This window comes from Phocoena sinus, chromosome 2, assembly GCF_008692025.1.
Source record: "Phocoena sinus isolate mPhoSin1 chromosome 2, mPhoSin1.pri, whole genome shotgun sequence".
NCBI classification, from domain to species: Eukaryota; Metazoa; Chordata; class Mammalia; order Artiodactyla; family Phocoenidae; genus Phocoena; species Phocoena sinus.
In genome coordinates, this window is record NC_045764.1 from 90,458,129 (window position 1) to 90,477,874 (window position 19,746).

At 38.6% G+C, this 19,746-nt stretch overlaps 1 protein-coding gene across 4 annotated transcripts in view; it reads left to right on the forward strand.

Annotated features, from left to right (window-relative positions):
* FRMD5 (FERM domain containing 5) overlaps nt 1-19,746 on the forward strand; it is a 344,971-nt gene that overhangs the window by 166,175 nt on the left and 159,050 nt on the right. The window lies entirely within an intron of this gene.

Genomic DNA, 19,746 nt, shown 5'->3' on the forward strand with positions numbered 1-19,746 from the left:
AGAACTGCCAGGCATCTGTCTATTTTAAAGCTTCACAGATGATTCTGGTGTACAGCTAGGATGCTGAGAAACATAGTTCATTGTGGAAGTTCATTGTTTCAGTCAGCACACATCTCCACCTCAGTCCTGTATAACCTTGTATTTTATTTACCATGTTTTCTCTGTCATTCTTTGTGATGTTCTGTGTTATGAATCCTAGCCACTGCAATGCCGACAGCCTGTGTAGCTCCAACGCTGAAATTGACTTGGGACAGGTAAAATCAAGTTGCCACTAAATGCCAAAGTTAGTTTATTGGTTCAGACATCACCCATTCTGGTTCCATAATGCTCACTGCTTTTCTGTTGTGACTGCAAGGTTGAATCCTGCACAGCTCTTCATGTTTTTCTCTTGAGGCAAGAGGATACTGCAGTTATCCAAAGGGCTTTGAAATGGGGAACCAGATGTAAGTTAAATATGGTGGTAGGAGCCATGTCATAAAGATTATAAGCTTGTTTTAGGAATGAAGTGGGGACTGTGTTGGCTTAATACCAAGAGGATACTGGCATTGTCTTTTTTTTTTTTTTTGGTAATTAATTAATTTCGGGCTGTGTTGGGTCTTCGTTGCTGCCCGTGGGCTTTCTTTAGTTGTGGTGAGTGGGGGTTATTGTTCGTTGCGGTGCGCAGGCTTCTCATTGCGGTGGCATCTCTTGTTGCAGAGCACGGGCTCTAGGCACGCAGACTTCAGTAGTTGTGGCACGTGGGCTCAGTAGTTGTGGTGCACGGGCTTAGCTGCTCCGCAGCACGTGAGATCTTCCCGGACCAGGGCTTAAATCCGTGTCTCCTGCATTGGCAGGCAGATTCTTAACCACTGCACCACCAGGGAAGCCCCAGCATTGTCTTCTTAATTAAGTCTGCCTGGATGATATAGCATTACCTGTTGATCAGTTTCCTCTCACGGCCTCTCATTCATTCCTTCATTCAGTGAATATTTATTGAATACTTACATCAGGCACTGTGTTAGGGCTGCGTATATAGTGGTGAACAAAGTAGAAGTGGTTCTACTTATTTCTTTGAGCCTTCCCAAGAGACTATATAGCTTCATAATTTTGTCAGTATCACAGTGTCCTTTCTCCTGAGCTTCTACCCGCTGATTAGCAGGGAAGACAGATTACCTAAATATCCAATCTCGTTTAAAGCTTAAGCTGATGCAGTGACTCAAACTGTCCCTTGAGGTAGTATCACAAATGACAGGCCTGTCCGTCTCTGGGTCTCAAGGGCAATGTCCCTCATCCACCTGAGTGCTGCTTCCTTTGCTGGCATTACAGCTGAAATATGGCTGTAGGCTGCCTGATCAGAACCCGGTAGCACTCTTGCTGGCTGGGCTTCACCTTGGCTTCTACTGGTTGCATATCCCTGAGTCTGTGCTGCATCTGCCGTCCTCTCTCCTCTTGTAATCTTTCAGGGTCTGTGCCTTATATGACCTATGGGAGCTCAGGACACCTGAATCTCAGGCTCTTCTCTGCCAGCCCTGCTACAACACTGAGTCGCTGTGTCTGTGCCTCATGTGGTGGTGAAGGCCACTGGAGAGTTGATCTTGTCCTGGAGTCTCAAACAAACAAGAAGAGAGGGCAGGCACTCAGCCTTTGGTTTCATCCTCTCTTAATAGACTCTGCAGGCAGAGGAAATGAGAGCTGCTTTGCCGCCCTTCCCCCAGTCTCTCAGAGTCTGGAAGGACTGGGCTTTCTCTGACATTATATCCTCTTCCTTCCATAGACCTAATGTGGCTGAATAGCTGGATGGAATATCTTCTCCACATTCTCTTTTATGTAGACTTGTTGATATAGCAAAGGGAGAGGTAAAGAATTTTGGAAAATCCTCTCGCAAGACAACTTGGCTTGCCAGGCTGCTGTCTTTAGGCACGTTGTAGATTCTGTTGTTGTGTGCAGTTGTTCATTCTCTGTTCCTGTTGCCATGTGACTTGTAGCACCTCCTATGAGAAGAGTACACATCCTTGCCCCATTGAAGTGGGGCTGAGACAAGTGATTTTCATTGGTCAATGGCATGTGAGCGGATGTGATAGAGGCCACATCTGAGCAGAAGCTTTGAGAGTCAGTGCAGGTCTCTTGCACCACCAGCCCTCATGTTCTATTTCTTCTGCCATGAGGGTGGCATGACCAAAACAGGGACTTCTTTGTCAGCCTGCGTCACAGGATGAGCTGACACTGGATGTGGCCAAGCTCTAATGTGAGTAAGAGATAAAATTGTGTTGCTATAAGCCACTGAGATTTGGGGTTATTTGTTACTGTAACAAAGCTGACTAATATACGCCATAATATTTTGCATATCAAAAGCCAAATGTCACTTCCTTCTTTCTATTTATAGTCCTTCTCTAATAAATCGTAATCTTTCCCCGAGCAGATGGATGCCTTGAGCTAGACAGGGTGAAGGTTATGCGTTCAGAAAGGCAAAAGAATAAAGCATCTTAATTCTTTTCAAAATATTGCCAAGTTACATACATAAAGAGAGGAACTTCATATGGAAAACAAACTGTGATTTTTTGGTTTTGTTTGTTTTTGATTTGTGTGTGTTTTGCTTTTGGGTTGTTTGCTCCAAAAGAAAGAAGTAATCACCATTGTATAAATACATGGTGGTATATGCCATGCATACAGCACATCTAGGTGACAATTAGAAAGTGGTTATTAAAGAATAGAAAGTAACATTTTGAGGTTATGGTATTGTTACAGAGACGTAATATGTAGAAGAGGGTGCTAACCTCATACAGTGGCGGGTAAACTCTGGGCTGTGATCTCAGAGTTGTGGTCCATAGTTTGTGACCAACCACAGGATCCCTTCTGTCCTTATGCATGTGATTGAGTTCAAATTCCAACAGACAGCAAGGATTCTTCTTGCCATTTTTCATTCTGTTGTATTTTAGGGACTTGCAAGCAGGTAAGACTTATTTAGTGGTGAATACACCTGCTGTTCGTTTACTTGTTGCAGAGGCAAACAAAAGAACTGGAAAACAATGAGGAAAGAACTGTTGGTCCCGCAGTGATTATTTTAGCTACATCTGTGCACACACAGTAGTCACCATGAGCAGATAAATTTTGGAAAAGGTAGAAAAACATAGTAGCTTTTTCCTTTAGAAATGCCTAGGGTTCTGCTGGATTTGAGTGATCAGAATTTCCCTGCTACTGTGGTTCATTTCTGGTTTTGTATACAGAACTGCCCACTATTTTCTGTTCGAGAAAAAGCATTTCGCCATGCTCAAACCTGAGATTTTCTAAGAAAAAAAGTGAAACTGAGCAGGACCCCGTGGGGCCCTCCTGGCTACAAAAACCCCTCTTTGTTCCCTGTTTTCTTGTTTGTAGAAAAAATTTAAAAAGGCTTTCTCCTAGGCCTTCCCTGAGTTCCAGAGAGCAGGCTCCAGCAGTTAATAGGACAACAGTCACAGGACTCTTAGTTCCTCCTGAAGAGCTATAGATAACAATCTGATGCATATCTTTGAGTTATTCTGCAGAAACTAAGACCCCCCCCACCCAGGTGGAGGATGATGACTGCATGCTGACCACAAGCACATAGACCCCAGACAGGTTGGAACCAGAAGGTTCAGATTCTGGAGACATCACCCTACTACCTCACCATCAACCAATCAGAAGAGAGTCACATACCCTGCAGCACTCACCCCAAATTTTGCCTTTGAAAATTCTTCCCCGAAAGAATTTGGAGTCTTTTGAGCATGAGCCACCCATTCTCCTTGCTTGGCCCTTGCAATAAACCTTTCTTTGCTCCAGACTCCAACATTTCTGTTTGTTTGGTCTCACTATGCATCAGGCACATGAACTTGGGTTCAACAACAAGAATAACAGTCCTACTGTTATTGAAGTCCAACTTCAGATACTTTGTCTTGATGGACAAAGTTTACAGCTGGACCTGATAACAGGTTTGTAGGTCAGTTCTCTCATGAGTACATAAAGTATAAACTTTTAAGAAAACAGTAACATAAGGCCTAATTGTTTTTAAAGTAATTGATCACGTACTATGAATTTGGAAAGAAACAAACTAGCTCATGAGAAATATAGTAATAGATATTTTAGTATATTCCAGTACAGTCAAATGCTATTTTAAATTTAAGTAGATAAAAGTAGATAATAAGTGGAGCACATTTTGTTCAAGACAAAATATATGAAATTTTTTTTTTTTTCTTTTTTGCGATACGTGGGCCTCTCACTGTTGCGGCCTCTCCCGTTGCAGAGCATAGGCTCCGGACACGCAGGCTCAGCAGCCATGGCTCATGGGCCCAGCCACTCCGTGGCATGTGGGATCTTCCCGGACTGGGGCACGAACCCGTGTCCCCTGCATCGGCAGGTGGACTCTCAACCACTGCGCCACCAGGGAAGCCCAAAATATATGAAATTTGTTTCATTCAAAAAAAAGAAAATTAGACTGACAATGATTGCCTGAGCCTATATAAGCAAAGGCAATGAGGCAATGAGAAAAGGCTGTTTTTTTTTCTGGGTCAGATTTCAGAACTCATCTTGTTTAAGAAAGAAAATCATACCTGCTGATCTCCAGAAACTCAGTAAGTGAGCAGCCACCAAACCTGGCTTTTCAGAGCAGCAGGCCCCTTACCTGTCACTCATTTGGCATCTACATCTATTTGCTTTACCTGTACTTGTCAGATGTTCCATCTCCTATTCTCCTAATGCACCTTTCTCTGAGTAATTCTTCCACTGAGTCCTGTGCACCAAATTTTATTCCAAAGACAACAGTATTCCATATTTATACTCAGAATGCTAATTAATCCATGAGTTACCTTTTAGTGCATAGAATACTCTTATAACCAGAAAAATGAATGCTCACTTCCTGAGTCTGATTTATTCGGTTGTCCCTATACCTTGGCAGACTGGAGATAGATGTATCTAATCTCCACACCTCTGCTTTGTTTCCTAGAATGTTCTTCTCCTTCGTTTCTATCTTCCTCCAAGGCCCATTCGCACTCCATTCCTCCATGAAGCCTCCCTCACTCCCTCTGGACCCCAGCTGGATGTTATCACTCTCATCTCTGCATTGTGATAGCATTGAATTACTATTTTTCTCATAGGGAATGTTAATGATATTTGGGTCTATGTTATGGTTATTTGTATACATTGTGTATCTCTCCTGTTAATGTTGATGGTGATAGCAGTTACCATATTTTGAGACCTTTCTGTTTGCCAGACCCTGGGCTAAACACTTTATACCTCACAATAACTCTGTGAGTTAACTATTATTATCCCATTTCTGCAAATGAGGAAATTGAGGCTAAAAGATCTTAAGGCAAGGTGAGCCAAGGTCATAGAGCTAAATATAGTAAAGTCTGTTCAACTCCAGAACGAATGATTTTTTTTTTTTTTTTTTTTTTGCGGTACGCAGGCCTCTCACTGTTGTGGCCTCTCCCGTTGTGGAGCGCAGGCTCAGCAGCCATGGCTCACGGGCCCAGCTGCTCCGCGGCATGTGGGATCTTCCCAGACCGGGGCACGAACCCGTGTCCCCTGCATCGGCAGGTGGACTCTCAACCACTGCACCACCAGGGAAGCCCTAGAACCAATGCTTTTAATCACTCCTCTGCTACTGAGTTATGAACTTCTTAAGGTTGGGAATTGAGGGGGAATGGAGCAAAACACATTTACTGAATATCTAATCTGTGCCTGATGCTTGAGTAGGGGCTTTCAGGTGCATTGTTTGTCATGTGAGGTAATGCTATCTTTTCCATTTTCAGATGATTATCGTTCACTGTAAACAAAATTTGAAAAGACAAGGAATAGACTTTGAGAAGATACTTATAGTACATGTAACTGGGAAAAGACCGAGAGCCAAAATATAATCAATAAGGAGAAGACCGATTTCCCAATTTAAAACATGAGCAGAAGACATGAACAGGAAGTTTACTGCAGGAGAAACCTATAATAGACAAAAACACATGAAATGATACTCAGCCTATTTAGTAATTAGGGAAATAAAAGTTAAAACAATGAGATACCATTTCATACCCATAGTGTTGGCAAAAATTAAAACACCTGTTGAATGAGAATGCTCCTACAATGTTGGGTGCAAAAGAAAATGATGGAGAACAATTTGTGATGGGAAAATTATCATGCCCTGTGACCAGCAATTCCACTTCTAGATATATACCCTAGAGAAATTCTCTCAGGAGGCAGGTTCAGTGCCAGTATTATTTGGGGAATGGGTAAACCGTGGTATTTTCATAAAGGAAATCATAGGGAATTAAATGATCTGCCAGACATCTGGGGTTTTTTCCCCTGTATTTTTTCTGTGACTGAAATATCTTATAACTTAAAAGATGAAACAAAACCTAGATTGTAGACCATGTTTTGTATATTGTAACACTTAATGATCATTTATTGAATTAAACATTTGTGTGCACAATGTTAACTGCAGTCATAGGATACTGAATGCTTACTTATTCCTAGGTGCTGTATGTACCTCACACTCTTTTCTTCTTTTCCCCACAACAACCCTGCAATGCAGGAATTGTTAGACTAGCTAGTAAATGAGGAAAATGAGGCCCAGGGAGGTAAAGTATGTCTTCTTTCTTGATCTTGCTGATTCTCAGAAATCCACAAAGTATTACTTTTGTCTCTTGAAAGCATCAATGCTCCATATCTTAAAATCAGGAAATAACTTGATCTCTCAGAAGAGTCCAGTTTAATATTAGTAAAAATGAAATTCAAACACTATAAATGTTCTCAAAGACTTTCATGTTTGGTAATTCCCCTTATAATTTCATTTTTAGACCCTTGGAAGGATCTCTGCTTTGTTGGGAGTGTGAGAACCATAAATAAGTCCAACTTCCTTTAAAAGGGGCTTTAAAAGTTCACTCTACAGTTTTAAAGTCTAGATGTAAACAGATGTTGAGGGAGGAACTTATTTCTGAAAAAAAAAATAGATGAAAAGGTGTTGTGCTAAAACAGCATCTTTCTCACAATGAGACATGTTCCTCATCACAGGGTTCAGGATGCTTTGCAGTGGTCTGCCTGTTGTTAACCTCCCTGTCTGGCAAAGCTGTTTTCTATCCAAAGCCCTTGGCTTTCTTATTCTTGCCTCTGAGCCTTTGTACATGCCATTTTCTCTGAATAAAGTGTTTTTCTCAACATCATGGCTTAGGACTCCTTTGTCAGGCTATCACTGGTAATGCCTCATTTGTAGCAATTCCTAAGACAAACTCTAGATGGGAGGTACTAGAGGATCTGGGGAAATTTAGGAGAGATGAAGATATCCTTGGATATCTGTTGTCGAGGTGGTAGCTACATTTACAAGGCAGGGACATCTCTCAGAGACCCTTGATCACAACCTAGGAGTGTACATAATTGGTGAGGCCCAAGAAGGGGACTTTTTTTAAAAATTGAAGTATAGTTGATTTACAATATTGTTTTAGTTTCAGGTGTACAGCATAGTGATTCAGTATTTTTGCAGATTATACTCCATTATTGATTATTAAAAGATAATGGGGGGCTTCCCTGATGGCGCAGTGGTTGAGAGTCCACCTGCCGATGCAGGGGACACGGGTTCGTGCCCTGGTCTGGGAAGATCCCACATGCTGTGGAGTGGCTGGGCCCGTGAGCCATGGCCACTGGGCCTGCGTGTCCGGATGCTCCGCAACAGGAGAGGCCACAACAGTGAGAGGCCCATGTACTGCCAAAAGAAAAAAAAAAGATCATGGGTATAATTCCCTGTCCTATACAATAAACCTTTGTGGCTTTTCTATTATATATAGTAGTTTGTATCTGTCAGTTCCATACCCCTAATTTGTCCTTCCCCCTTTCCTCTCCCCTCTGGTAACCACAAATTTGTTTTCTGTATCTGTGAGTCTGTTTCTGTTTTGCATATATATTCATTTGTATTATTTTTTAGATTCCACATATGTGATATCATACAGTATTTGTCTTTCTCTGACTTATTTCACTTAGCATAATATTCTCTAGATTCATCCACATTGCTACAAATGGCAGAATTTTATTCTTTTTATGGCTGAGTAATATTCCAGTGCGTGTGTGTGTGTGTGTGTGTGTGTGTGTGTGTGTGTGTAAAACTTCTTCATCCAATTATCTGTCGAGGGGGCACTTGGGTTACTTCCATATCTTGGGTATTGTATATAGTGCTGCTGTGAACATTGGGGCGCATATATCTTTTCAAATTAGTGTTTTCATTTTTTCTGGATATATACTCATGAGTGGAATTGCTGGATCGTATGGTAGTTATATGTTTAGTTTTTTAAGGAACGTCCATACTGTTTTCCATAGTGGCTGCATCAACTTACATTCCCACCAACAGTGCAGGAGGGTTCCCTTTTCTTCACATCCTCTCAAACATTTGTTATTTGTTGACTTTTTGATGATGGCCATTCTGACAGGTATGAGGTGATTCCTCATTGTAGTTTTGATTTGCATTTCTCTAATAATTAGTGATGTTGAGGTTCTTTTCATGTGCCTGTTAGCCATCTGTATGTATTTTTTGGAAAAATATTTATTCAGGTCTTCTGCCCAGTTTTTAATTGGGCTGTTTGGTTTTTTTTTTTTTTTCTTTTTTTTAAATTGGAGTATAGTTGAGTTACAATGTTGTGTAAGTTTCGGGTGTACAGCAAAATGATTCAGTTGTATGTATACATATATTCATTCTTTTTTAGGTTCTCTTCTCATATAGGTTATCACAGAATATTGAGTAGAATTCCCTCTGCTATACAGTAGGTCCTTGTTGGTTACCTATCTTATATATAGTAGTATGTGAATGTTCACACACTACTGATTTATCAGTAAGCTGCTGATTTATCCTTCCCCCTCAAATTTCCCCTTTGGTAGCCATAAGTTTGTTTCCAATATCTGTTAAGTCTGTTTCCATCTTGTGACTAAGTTCATTTGTATTATTTTTTTAAAAACTAGGTTCCACAAATGAGTGATACCATATAATATTTGTCTTTCTCTGTCTGACTTACTTCACTTAGTAAGATAATCTGTAGGTCCATCCATGTTGCTGCAATGGCATTATTTCATTCTTTTTATGGCTGAGTAATATTCCATTGTATATGTACCACATCTTCTTTGTCCATACCTCTGTTAATGGATATTTATGTTGCTTCCATGTCTTGGCTATTGTAAATAGTGCTCCAGTGAACATTGGGATGCATGTATCTTTTCAGATTATGGTTTTCTCCAGATATATGCCCAGGAGTGTGATTGCTGGATCATATAGTAGTTCTCTTTTTAGTTTATTAAGGAACCTCCATACTGTTCTCCACAGTGGTTATACGAACTTACATTCCCACCAACAGTGTAGGAGGGCTCCCTTATCTCCATACCCTCTCTGGCATTTATTGTTTGTAGACTTTTTGGTGATGGCATTCTGACTCCTGTGAAATGATATCTCATTGTACTTTTAGTTTGCATTTCTCTGATAATTAGTGATGTTGAGCATCTTTTCATGTGATTTTTGGCCATCTGTATGTCTTCTTTAGAGAAATGTCTATTTAGATCTTCTGCCCATTTTTTGATTGGGTTGTTTGTTATTTTGACATAGAGGTGCATGAGTTGTTTGTATATTTTGGAGATTAATCCCATGTTGGTCGCATTGTTTGCAGATATTATCTCCTGTTCTGAGGGTTGTCTTTTTGATTATGGTTTCCTGTGCTGTGCAGAAGCTTTTAAGTTTAATTAGGTGCCATTTGTTTATTTTATTTTCATTATTCTAGAAGGTGGATCAAAAAGATATTGCTGCAATTTATGTCAAAGTGTGTTCTGCCTTTTTTTTTGAGTTTTATTATTATTTTTAAAAATGTTAACATCTTTATTGGAGTACTGTTGCTTTACAATATTGTGTTAGTTTCTGTTCTGTAACAAAGTGAATCAGCTGTAGGTATACATATATCCCCATATCCCCTCTCTCTTGAGCCTCCCTCCCAACCTCCCTATCCCACCCCTCTAGGTGGTCACAAAACAGCGAGCTGGTCTCCCTGTGCTATGCAGCTGCTTCCCACTAGCTATCTATTTTACATTTGGTAGTGTATATATGTCAATGTTACTCTCTCACTTTGTCCCAGCTTACCCTTCCCCCTCCCTGTTTCCTCAAGTCCATTCTCTACGTCTGCATCTTTATTCTTGTCTTACCCCTAGGTTCATGAGAACCTTTTTTTTTAGGTTCTGTATATATGTATCAGCAAAACGGTGTTTGTTTTTCTCTTCCTGACTTACTTCACTCTGTATGACAGACTCTAGGTCCACCCACCTCACTACAAATAACTCAATCTCATTTCTTTTTATGGCTGAGTAGTATTCCATTGTATATATGTGCCACATCTTCTTTATCCATTCATCTGTCAATGGACGTTTAGGTTGCTTCCATGTCCTGGATATTGTAAATAGAGCTGCAATGAACATTGTGGTACATGTCTCTTTTTGAATTATGGTTTCCTCAGGGTATATGCCCAGTAGTGGGATTGCTGGGTCATATGGTAGTTCTAGTTTTAGTTTTTTAAGGAACCTCCATACTGTTCTCCATAGTGGCTGTATCAATTTACATTCCCACCAACAGTGCAAGAGGGTTCCCTTTTCTCCACACCCTCTCCAGCATTTATTGTTTGTAGATTTTTTGATGATGCCCATTCTGACCGGTGTGAGGTGATACCTCATTGTGGTTTTGATTGGCATTCCTCTAATGATTAGTGATGTTGAGCATCCTTTCATGTGTTTGTTGGCAATCTGTATATCTTCTTTGGAGAAATGTGTGTTTAGGTCTTCTGCTCAGTTTTGGATTGGGTTGTTTGTTTTTTTGATATTGAGCTGCATGAGCTGTTTTGCATATTTTGAAGATTAAACCTTTGTCAGTTGCTTCATTTGAAAATATTTTCTCTCATTCGGAGGCTTGTTTATGGTTTCCTCTTGTTTACGGTTTCCTTTGCTGTGCAAAAGCTTTTAAGTTTCATTAGGCCCCATTTGTTTATTTTTGTTTTTATTTCCATTTCTCTAGGAGGTGGGTCAGACAGGATCTTGCTGTGATTTATGTCATAGAGTGTTCTGCCTTAGTTTTCCTCTAAGAGTTTTATAATGTCTGGCCTTACATTTAGGTCTTTAATCCGTTTTGAGTTTATTTTTGTGTATGGTGTTAGGAATTGTTCTGATTTCATTCTTTTACATGTAGCTGTCCGGTTTCCCCAGCACCATGTATTGAAGTCACTGTCTTTTCTCCATTGTATATTCTTGCCTCCTTTATCAAAGATAAGGTGACCATATGTGCATGCCTTTATCTCTGGGCTTTCTATCCCTTTCCATTGATTTATATTTCTGTTTTCATGCCAGTCCCAAACTGTCTTGATTACTTTAGCTTTGTAGTATAGTCTGAAGTCAGGGAGCCTGATTCCTCCAGCTCCATTTTTCTTTCTCAAGATTGCTTTGGCTGTTCAGGATCTTTTGTGTTTCCATACAAATTGCAAAATTTTTTGTTCTAGTTCTGTGAAAAATACCATTGGTAGTTTGATAGGTATTGCACTGAATCTTTAGATTGCTTTGGGTAATATAGTCATTTTCACAATGTTGATTCTTCAGTCCAAGAACATGGTATGTCTCTCCATCTGTTTAATCCATCTTTTTCTCCATCATCTTTAATTTCTTTCATCAGTGTCTTAAAGTTTTCTGCATACAGGTCTTTTGTCTCCTTAGGTAGATTTATTCCTAGATATTTTATTCTTTTTGTTGTAATGGTAAATGGGAATGTTTCCTTAATTTCCCTTTCAGATTTTTCATCATTAGTGTATAGGAATGCAAGAGATTTCTGTGCATTAATTTTGGATCCTGCCACTTTACCACATTCATTGATTAGCTCTAGTAGTTTTCTGGTAGCATCTTTAGGATTCTCTATGTATAGTATCATGTCATCAGCAGACAGTGACAGTTTTACTTCTTCTTTTCTAATTTGGATTCCTTTTATTTCTTTTTCTTCTCTGATTGCTGTGGCTAACACTTCCAAAAGCATGTTGAATAATAGTGGTGAGACTGGGCAACCTTGTCTTGTTCCTGATCTTAGTGGAAATGGTTTCAGTTTTTCACCATTAAGAACGATGTTGGCTATTGGTTTGTCATATATGGCCTTTAATATGTTGAGGTATATTCCCTCTATGCCTACTTTCTGGAGAGTTTTTATTATAAATGGGTGTTGAATTTTGTCGTGAGCTTCTTCTGCATCTATTGAGATTATCATATGGTTTTTATCCTTCATTCTGTTAATATGGTGTATCACATGGATTGATTTGCGTATGTTGAAGAATCCTTGCATTCCTGGGATAAACCCTACTTGATCGTGGTGTATGATCCTTTTAATGTGCTGTTGGATCCTGTTTGCTGGTATTTTGTTTAGGATTTTTGCATCTATGCTCACTAGTGATATTGGCCTGTAGTTTTCTTTCTTCATGGCATCTTTTTCTGGTTTTGGTATCAGGGTGATGGTGGCTTCATAGAATGAGTTTGGGAGTGTTCCTCCCTCTGCTGTATTTTGGAAGAGTTTGAGAAGGATAGGTGTTAGCTCTTCTGTAAATGTTTGGTAGAATTCACCTGTGAAGCCATCTGGTCCTGGGCTTTTGTTTTTTTGGAAGATTTTTAATCACAGTTTCAGTGTCAGTGCTTATGATAGATCTGTTCATATCTTCTGTTTCTTCCTGGTTCAGTCTTGGAAGATTGTGCTTTTCTAAGACTTTGTCCATTTCTTCCAGGTTGTCCATTTAATTGGCATATAGTTGCTTGTAGTAATCTCTCATGATCCTTTGTATTTCTGCAGTGTCAGTTGTTAGTTCTCCTTTTTCATTCGTCATTCTGTTGATTTGAGTCTTCTCCCTTTTTCTCTTGATGAGTCTGGCTAATGGTTTATCAATTTGGTTTATCTTCTCAAAGAACCAGCTTTTAGTTTTATTGATCTTTGCTATTGTTCCCTTCATTTCTTTGTCATTTATTTCTGATCTGATCTTTATGATTTCTTTCCTTCTGCTAACTTTGGGGTATTTTCATTCTTCTTTCTTTGATTGCCTTACGTGTAAAGTTAGATTGTTTATTTGAGATGTTTCTTGTATTTTGGGATAGGATTGTATTGCTATAAACTTTCCTCTTAGAACTGCTTTTGCTGCATCTCATGGGTTTTGCGTCATTGTGTTTTCTTGTCATTTGTTTCTAGGTATTTTTGATTTCCTCTTTGATTTCTTTAGTGATCTCTTGGTTATTTAGCCTGCATGTGTTTGTATTTTTTACAGTTTTTTTCCCTGTAATTGATATGTAGTCTCATATCATTGTGGTTGGAAAAGATACTCGATATGATTTCAGTTTTCTTAAATTTACTGAGGATAGATTTGTGACCCAAGATATGATCTATCCTGGAGAATGTTCCATGGGCACTTGAGAAGAAAGTGTAATCTGCTGTTGTTGGATGGAATGTCCTATAAATATCAATTAAGTCCATCTGGTTTAATGTATCATTTAAAGCTTGTTTTTCCTTATTTATTTTCATTTTGTATGATCTGTCCATTGGTAAAAGTGGGACATTAAAGTCCTCTTCTATTATTGTGTTACTATTGATTTCCGCTTTATGGCTATTAGCATTTGCCTTATGTTTTGAGGTGCTCCTATGTTGGGTGCATAAATATTTACAATTGTTATATCTTCTTCTTTGATTGATCCCTTGATCGTTATTTAGTGTCCTTCTTTGTCTATTGTAGTAGTCATAATTTTAAAGTCTGTTTTGTCTGAAATGAGAATTGCTATTCCAGCTTTCTTTTGATTTCCATTTGCATGGAATATCTTTTTCCACCCCCCGACTTTCAGTCTGTATGTGTCCCTAGGTCTGAAGTGGGTCTCTTATAGACAGTATATATACAGGTCTTGTTTTTGTATCCATTCAGCCACTCTGTGTCTTTTGGTTGGAGCATTTGATCCATTTACATTTAAGGTAATTATTGATATGTATGTTTCTATTACCATTTTCCTAATTTTTGGGGGGGGGTTTTGGGGGTCTTTTCTTTCTCTTGTGTTTCATGCCTAGAGAAGTTCCTTTAGCATTTGTTGTAAAAGCTGGTTTGGTGCTGCTGAATTCTCTTAGCTTTTGCTTGTCTGTAAAAGTTTTAATTTCTCCATTGAATCTGAATGAGATCCTTGCTGGGTAGAGTAATCTTCGTTGTAGGTTCTTCCCTTTCATCACTTTAAATATGTCCTGCCACTCCCTTGTGGCTGGCAGAGATTCTGCTGAAGGATCAGCTGTTAACCTTATGGGGATTCCCTTGTATGTTATTTGTTGCTTTTCCCTTGCTGCTTTTAATATTTTTTCTTTGTATTTAATTTTTGATAGTTTGATTAATATGTGTCTTGGAGTGTTTCTCCTTGGATTTGTCCTGGATGGAACTCTCTGTGCTTCCCGGACTTGATTAACTATTTTCTTTCCCATGTTATATAGACTATTTCCTTTCCCATGTTAGCAAAGTTTTCAACTATAATCTCTTCCAGTATTTTCTCAGTCCCTTTCTTTTTCTCTTCTTCTTCTGGGACCCCTATAATTTGAATGTTGGTGCGTTTAATGTTGTCCCAGAGGTCTCTGAAACTGTCCTCAGTTCTTTTCATTCTTTTTTCTTTATTCTGCTCTGCAGTGTTTATTTCCACTATTTTATCTTCCATGTCACTTATCCATTCTTCTTCCTCAGTTATTCTGCTATTGATTTCTTATAGAGAATTTTTAATTTCATCTATTGTGTTGTTCATCATTGTTTGTTTGCTCTTTAGTTCTTCTAGGTCCTTGTTAAGTGTTTCCTTTTTATTTTTCCATTCTATCTCCCAGATTTTGGATCATCTTTACTATCATTATTCTGAATTCTTTTTCAGGTAGACTGCCTATTTCTTCTTCGTTTGTTTGGTCTGGTGGGTTTTTACCTTGCTCCTTCATCTGGTGCATATTTCTCTGTCTTCTCATTTTGTTTAAGTTACTGCATTTGCTGGCTCCTTTTCACAGTCTCTTGTTCATAGTTCCCGTTGTTTTTGGTGTCTGTCACCAGTGGGTGAGGTTGGTTCACTGGCTTGTGTAGGCTTTCTTGTGCCTGTGTTCTGGTGGGTGGGGCTGAATCTTGTCCTTCTGTTGGGCAAGACCACATCCAGTGATGTATTTTGGGGTTTCTATGAACTTAGTATGACTTTAGGCAGCCTCTCTGCTAATGAGTGGCATTGTGTTCCTGTCTTGCTAGTTGTTTGGCATGGGGCATCCAGCACTGGAGCTTGCTGGCCATTGGGTGGAGCTGCTTTAACCCCCTCCTGTCTGGGTGGGGAGCAGATGCCTGAGAGCGGCCTACACGCAGAGGCAGGGTCAGAACCAAAGCTGAACCCCAAGAGCTGTGCGAACAAAGAAGAGAAAGGTAAATTTCTCTGTGCAGCCTGAAGAGAAGTGGATTAAATCCCCACAATCAACTTGATGAACCCTGCATCTGTGGAATACCTGAATAGACAATGAATGTTCCCAAAATTGAGGCAGTGGACTTTGGGAGCAACTGTAGACTTGGGGTTTGCTTTCTGCATCTGATTTGTTTCTGGTTTTTATGTTTATCTTAGTTTAGTTTTTAGTGCTTTTTATCATTGGTGGATTTGTTTATTGGTTTGGTTTCTTGTTTTTTATATTTTTTAATTTTTATTTTATTATTATTTTTCACTTAAAAATTTTTTTTTCCCTTTTTTCTCTTTTTGTGAATGTGTATGTGTTTGTTTCTTTGTGTGATTTTGTCTGTGTAGTTTTGCTTTTACCATTCGGTTTGGGGTTCTATATGTTCTTGTTTTTTTTTTTTTCCTTTGTTTTTTCTTTCTTTTCTTCCAAGCCATGTGGCTGGCAGGGTCTTGGTGCTCCAGCCGGGTGTCAGGCCTGAGCCTCTGAGGTGGAAGAGCCGAGTCCAGCACCTTGGACCACCAGAGACCCTCCGGCCCCACGTAATATCAATCAGCGAGAGCTATCCCAGAGATCTCCATATCAACACTAAGACCCAGTTTCTAAGAGTTTTATAGTGTCCAGCCTTACATTTAGTTCTTTGATCCCTTGAGTTTATTTTTGTGTATGGTGTTGGAAAATGTTCTAATTTCATTCTTTTCCATGTAGCTGTCCAGTTTTCCCAGCATCACTTATGGAAGAGACTGTCTTTTCTCCCTTGTATATTCTTTCCTCCTTTGTTGTAGATTAATTGACCATAGGTGCGTGGGTTTCTTTCTGGGGTTTCTATCCTCTTGCAGTGATCTGGGTTGTTTGTTTTTTTGATATTGAGTTGTGTGAGCTGTTTGTATGTTTTGGATACTAGTCCCTTGTCAGTTCCATCATTTGCAAATATTTTCTCCCATTCTATAGATTGTCTTTTTGTTTTGTTGATGGTTTCCTTGGATGTTCTACAAAATTTTGCTTTTAAGTTTAATCAGGACCCATTTAGAAGGGTGCTTCTTCCATCTCCCCACTGCAACATTCCTGCATATCTACAGATCTAACAGCTATTGGACCTACAGACTCCTCCTACCCTAGTCTCCCATCATCATTCTCTCCAGAACTTGCTGCATCTTTTTTTTTTTCTTTTACCAAATTCAGCATCTTTATAGAGTTTAAGCTTTGGGGCATTTTTTTCTGATCCCCATACAGCTGTCCTATAACAAACAGATATACCTCGGAACTTTCTGATACCAAGCTGATAATTACTTGCTTATATGGAAAACAGTATGCTGCTGTAGAAATAGTGCTAGAACGCTAGAGGATCTAGAGTCAGGGCTGGCTCTTCCATTTCATGTATGACCCTGAGCCAGTCTCTCTTTTCCCTCCCTACTAGAAGGAAGGCAAGCTCATTGGTGTGCTGGAGCCAGGCTGTCCTGGCTCACAAAATCTGTTAAATTTTCAGTAACATTGTCAGCTGTTGCTTTTCAAAAATTATTCAAGCATCAGAATATTCCTTATTTATTTCCTGCTGTCTCTTTTGTAACTGTGTCTATATATATATAATATAAAGTTTTTCATTTTAATCATTTTTAAGTATGAATTTCAGTTACATTAAAACAATTCTGTGAGTTGCCTTTTGTGAGCTAGTAAAAAACATGAAAATTATTAGAAATTAAATTATAAAGTTATATTTTAAAAATATAGGTGGAAGGGAGGTGCAAGTGGGAGGAGATATGGGATATATGTATATGTATAGCTGATTCACTTTGTTATAAAGCAGAAACTGAAACACCATTGTAAAGCAATTATACTCCAATAAAGGCGGTTAAAAAAAAGAAGAAAAATATGAATGCTCAAAACTTACCATTTTATGATTATCTATGCTCTTCAGTGTATTTACATCTATTACATCTAAATTGTGGAAATACTATACAATGGTGTACTACTGTACTTTTTTTCCCAACTCTGAGTTCACTGACTTCATATTGATAGCATAAAATTGGTCATGGTAGGAGTATTTATAGCACTGAAATCATCAAACCTACAAATCAGCGTTTGGTTTATTGTTTTGTTGATGATCTAAATTTAAGAAAATGGTGGATAAAATGTTAATAATTTATTGTCTATGGCTATTACATAGCGAATAGCACAAAAAATTGAGAAAATATTCTTCTAATGTTTGAAAACTATTAATTTAGCAAAGAAGTCACTCAGACTATTGAGAAATGAGTGAAGTTCCAACATATGACTTTGTTATTTCAATTCTGTCTTATTATAGTAAAGGAAATGTTAAATCATAAGTTCTTGGTGACCCTACACTCAAAGAGCTGGTTGTTAAATATTTATAAATATACCACTGATAAAGCTCCATAAGAGCAGGAACTTAGTCTTGTTCATCACTGTAAACAGGGATCCCAGAAAAGTACCTGGCTTGTTGAACAAATGAAGACACTTAACTTCTCAGTGTCTCAGTTTCTCATCTGTAAATTAAGGACAGTGTTCCTAAGCTGCTTCCTAGGACAGTCTTCCTTTGAGACCTGGGGTGAGGGAAGAGCCAAGGTGATAATAAAGATGAAAGTGCTTTATAAACAAGCAGCACTAAACAAATGTAAAGTAGTCTTATTAAAATATGGTGTGATATGATAACATATATTGAATATATACTTTCTTCATATGTTGATTAGAGGACTCTTTAATGAAATAAGGATTTTTATATAAATCATTTGCTTCACCCAAAGAAAACATATATTCACTTTATTTCTTTAAATACTTGGCAGTCTTTTCTTTTGCCTGATTCAGTTGTAGGTGGTCTAGAAAATACCAGAGAAATATATTCCTTGCACTGAAAGAGTGTATGATCTGCTACTCTGCCAAGGACTCTAATTTTTTTTTTCTTAATGAGATGCCAAAGATATTGTGAGCAGCCTTTCTGGTTATAAAAACTCTTCTTCCCCTGCCTTTAAAGTAGCATAGATTTTCTTCTCCAGGGCATCTTGGATGGTGATGTTTGATCATCATTAGTAAGCATTTAATAGATGATCACTGTGTGCACTCACTGTGCTAATAAGAATGTCAACATTATGATTTACAAACTTGGGTGAAATACAGCCTGTTGGAGAAGAAAAATAGGCAAGCAGCGAGGCATTAGAAATATATATCCACAGCAACTATTAGCCATCTCTCTGCCTCTTAACAGTCTGTCTTACTCTACCAAAAATTATTTCCCGGAATAAATTGTGTATGTCGGGAGGGACATGGGGGACAAAGGGATAGTGCTGGCTTGAGATTTATAAGACAAAAGGCTCTTTTGAACTAAATGAGAAAAAAGAATGGAAAAGGAGAGGATTAGGGCTGTGGAAGCTAGGGCCCTCTCTTCCCACCCTATATACTTTGTCTCACCCCGTAAAATTGGACTAGAATTCTTAGGGGTGCAGTCACTGGCTGGTGCCAGTGGACTTGGTATTAAACAAGTACATAGTTTGAGAAGTTAGTGACAGGACATTTTTAATGATTATGGCCCAAAGTGGTATTCTTTCTTTTCAAGGCTCCATATGCATAGACCCCAATCAGATTTTCCTGCTAAGGCTTAATCACCCACCTGCCTAACCTTAATCAAATTGTTCCTCATCACTTTATAAAGAAGGCCATTAAGAGTAGCTCCACACTTTATTAAAGGAGTTGGCCCTCCCCCTTTTAAAAACCTATATCCCACTGAGACATGGAACAGAGTTGTGTTTACAGCTTAACCGTTCCTTTGAGACAGAAATGATATTTCATATTTATGTATTACATTTATATTAACTTTTGTGGAAAGTACCTTTTGAAGTTTATTTCTATTAAGGCTCAAAGTCTAATCCCTGGATCTAAACCACATTAAATACTTTGATGGCAGCCTGTGCTTTGAACAAGTATTTCAAATAGATAACATTAACCTAAATAATCCTGCTGCCTAATATACTCTCAGATAAAATATTGATTTAAATGCTAATATAGATGTACAAGATTCCATTTGCTTACTGCTCTTTCCTTATACACAAAAATGTATGAACATTTAGCCTTTTCTAGACAGTGAGACTTGTTCTGCAGCCTGCAGCAGGGTTTGAGAGCCATGTTTAAGTTCCCAAAGGCTTCATGCTATTAGATCAGTGACTTGCTAAAATCAGCGCTTGATTGATTTACAGTATACCCTGTGACCCATACTGATTAATATACAAAATAAGCAGTCAAATACAATCATGATAATAGAGTTGGATCTGAAAGGCCTTAACAGTTTACAAAGTACTTGCAGATACATGATC